This window comes from Pteropus vampyrus, unplaced genomic scaffold (assembly GCF_000151845.1).
Source record: "Pteropus vampyrus isolate Shadow unplaced genomic scaffold, Pvam_2.0 Scaffold153, whole genome shotgun sequence".
In the NCBI taxonomy this organism is placed as follows: domain Eukaryota; kingdom Metazoa; phylum Chordata; class Mammalia; order Chiroptera; family Pteropodidae; genus Pteropus; species Pteropus vampyrus.
This window is the reverse complement of record NW_011888934.1, coordinates 2,774,736-2,779,180: the sequence shown is the minus strand read 5'-3', so window position 1 is coordinate 2,779,180 and position 4,445 is coordinate 2,774,736.

The window sequence follows — 4,445 nt, the reverse complement described above, 5'->3', positions numbered from 1 at the left end:
GCAGGATACAAAAGCAATTTACAAAAATCGGTGGCATTTCTACTAATAATGAAGTATCAGAAAGAGAAATAAATACAACACTCCCATTTACAATTGCTTCAAAAAGAATAAGCAATCTAGAGCTAATTTTCAGTATGGAGGTTATGTCCTATACACGGAAAACTAGAAGACATTGATAAAAGAAATTGAAGAAGACACAAATAAATGAATAACACTCCATACTCATGGATTATAAGACATAATATTATTAAAATATTCATATACCCAAAGCAATCTACAGATTCATTGCAATATCTATCAAAATTCTAATGGTATTTTTCAAAAAACTAGAAAGAATAATTCCAAAATGTCCAAGGAATCATGAGTGATCCTAAATAGCTAAAGCAATCTTGAGAAAGAAACAAAGATGGAGGAATCAAGGGCCCTGATTTCAAACTATACTGCAAAGCTATAGTAGTCAAGACAATATGATATTGACATAAAACGGAAACACAGATCAATGAAACAATTGAGAGCCCAGAAATACATGCATATTTGGACAATTAACTTATGACAATATAGACAAGAATAATGTTGGGAAAACTAGACAGCCCAATACAAAGGAATAAAACCTGATCGCTATCTTACACCATTCACAAAATAACTCAAAATGGATTAAAGACTTGAATGTAAGACCTGAAATCATAAAATTCCTAGAAGAAAACATAGGTGGTAAGCTTCTTGCAGTTGGTCTTAGCAATGTTTTCATGGTTCTGACTGCAAAGGTGAGGGAAACAAAAGCAAAATAAACAAATGGGACTACATTAAAGTAAAAAGCTTCTTCATGGTAAATGAAACCACCATCAAAACGAAAGGCAACCTACTGAATAGAAGATACTTACAATCCTGTATCCTACAATGGTATATCCAAATTATAGAAAGAGCTCATGCAATTTAGTAACAAAAAACCACCAACCCAATTTTAAAAACGCTAGAGGATCTGAATAGGCACTTTTCAAAGAAAGATATTCAGATGGCAATGGACACATAAAAAGATGTTCAGTGTTACTAATTATTAGGAAAATGCAAATTAAAACCACAAAGAAATATTACCTCATATCTGTTAAGATGGCTATTATCAAAAATGCAAGAAACAATAAGTGTTGGATAGAATGTGGAGAAAAGGGAACCTTTGTGCACTGTTGGTGAGACTATAAATTTGTGCAGCCACTATGAAAAACAGTATGGAGATTACTTTAAAAATTAAGAATAAAACTACCATATGATCCAGCTATTTCTCATCTAGGTATTTGTCTGAAGAATACAAACACATAAAATCAAAAAGATACATGCTTTCTTATGCTCACTGCTGCATTATTTATAATAGCCAAGAGATGGACACAATGTAAAGTCCATCAATGGATGAGTGAATAAAATAAAAGATATGTATACACACACAATGGAATACTATTCAACAATATAAAACAATGAAATCTGGCCATTTGCAATACATGGATGAAACTTGAGGGTATCCTGCTAACTGATATAAGTCAGATGGAGAAAGACAAATATCATATGATTTCACTCATATATGGAACCTTAAATACAAACAAATGAACAAAAATAAACAAAGACAAACTCGTAGATACAGAGAACAGATTTGTGGTTACCAGATGCGGGGAGGGGTGGCAGGAGAGTAAAAGGAATAAAGGGGGTCAATTTACAGTGAAGGTCAGAAGCAATAGACTTTTCATGGGGAAAAATTTGTAATGTATATAGATGTCAAATTATAATGTTACACACATGGAACATATATAATATTATACACCAATTTTAAATCAATAAAAGAAAATCAAGTATTAAAATTTTAGAAGATTTCTGTATGCCTATAGACAACGAACATATATTAACTAATATCAGCTAGTATCTTTTTCTTCAGAACAGAATTAAAATGTCTGTAATAAACAAAAAACAAAACAAAACAACAAAACATCTTTGGACCCTCCACCACATGCAAATTAAATTAGGATCTCTGTGCATGGAGTCGGGGATTGATGTTTTTGAAAATTCCTCAGGTAATTCTAATATGTGGCCGTATTTGAGACCTAGTTTTCATAAAGCCTTCAGGTTCTATCATTGGTTCTCAAGTATTTACTGCTTTGTATTTCTTTTTCTAACAATTCTGGTCAACACTTGCATTATCCAGTTTGGAATGCTATTCATTCTCATTCTTTTTCTCTCTCTCTCCCCCCCCCCAATACATTTTACTTCCCTGGTTCTAGAAGTTACATGAAGTTACACGAGTCATTGCAGATAAATTAGATAATACTAGGAAGTAGAAAAATTTTAAAATATTTTTTGGATTCTTTCCCTCTTCTTCTCCTTTCACTTTTATCTGCTCACTCATGGAGTAAGCAAATGCTTAACTTATTATGGGACAGTCAAACTTTTCTAATGTGATGGTATCATTTTCTATTTTCACCAGAAGAGCCAGAACCAGAATTCCAGTTCCTTTACATCCTTACCAACACTGATATAGTCAAGCTTTCTAATTATGGTGATATAAGTGTCAAGTGGTATCTTGTGGTTTTAATTTGCATTTCCCTAAGGACATGATGTTGAGTGTTTTTGTATCTGTTAATTGCCAACTATATATCTTTTTTTGAAATTTATGTTCACATTATTTGTCATCTTATTACTGTGTTTTAACATGTTTTCATGTATTCTTGATAAAAGTCTTGTATTGGAAATATTTGCCAATATATTCTTCCAATCTTGGTCTTGTCTTTTTAAAAGCTTTTCCAGAAAAACAGTTATTAATTTTAATCAAATCTAATTTGTCAATTTATTATTTTACTGATTATTCTTTTGGTGTCATATGTAAGAAATGTTTGCTTTATATAAAGACATTTTTCCTGTTTCTGTGATTTTTACAGTGTTAAGTGTCTTATTGATGTATATGATCCATTTGATCCATTTCAGCTAATTTTTGAAAGTTCTTTTTTTTAAAATATGAATATTTAATTGCTGCAGCAACATTGACTTAAAAGATTATTCCTTCTCCACTAAATTGCTTTTGTAATCTCATTAAAGGTCAATAATTTCTTAATATGTTTATTTCTGGACTTACTCTTCTATTGCATTCACCTATTTTATCTATGCCAATAATTTTTTGTATTGATCAACATATTTTTATAATAAGTATTGAAATCAAGGTTATATATTTCAACTTTCTTCCTATTTTTCAAAGATGTAGCTATTCTTGGTCCTTTGCCTTTCAATATGAATTTTAGAATCCACTTTTAAATTTGATTTTTATTTTACAAGAAGGACTACTAGGATGTTGATTTAGATTGTATTTACTCTTCAATTTAAAAAGAAATATTGACTAGCAAATTAACTAGCAACCAGATTATAGATGATGAAAAACAAATTTCTGTTATTTAAGCTATCCAATTTATGGTATTTTGGTGTAGCAGCTCAAGCAGATTGACATATGATATTCCATTTTATATTTTATCCATTTACCTAGAGTTATTTTAAAGTTTGCTATAATAAATAAGCTCACAATAAATGTTTTTACTTATAAAGATTTAATTATATTCCTAAATATTTCATAAAACTATATTTCTGTTTATTTTTTTTTTCTCCTTCAGAGGAATTTTGGGCATCCAATGATGAATTCCAAGCTAGAGCACACTATCAACTTTGCAATCACAATGCTTAGTGCTACCTAACTGGAAATAATTCTACTGCTTTATCCTTATATACTTTTCAAATCAACTCTTTATGGTATGCTCTCTTGTGCATTTCCTTTTCTCTAACCACACATGCCTAAATTTTACTTTTTTCACATTTACCAATTTATTTCTGAAAAATTAGTAGGTTCTTTAATGCAGAACAATATTATTTATTTCCTTGTCCTTAAAGACCTGAAGATATAAAGCAGATGTTTAACAAAGCCTAGATGAATTAAAATAAAAAGAGGAAAACTATTTTCTTAATGCATCACTTTTCTTATGTTTTTTTTTTAATAGTCACCATGTTTAACATACAAAAAATTAGTATACATGACATGCCACTTGTGAATGTGCTTCTGGTCATTATGAGACAGAATAATTAGAACTGAAGATTTAGACTATCACATAAAATTATGAATGTTTATTTTGTTTCAGTAACATTCCTCATTATTATATCTTAATATACAAATGACCATAGCAAACTAACTAAATAAAATATGTTTATTCTGACTACTTTGTTTTAACATATATGGAAGACTTTCTCCCTTACTGACTAAAATAGTATTTTTCTCAACCTTACACCTGAATCAAAAATGCAATTCAGGATATTTAAAACTATGTACTTCCTAAGTCCTCATAAAATTAATTCACCCAGCAATTTGAAACCTCAGAGAAACTAGTATAAAATAAAACTCAGAGTTCTTCAAATCACAAATGGAAACTGGG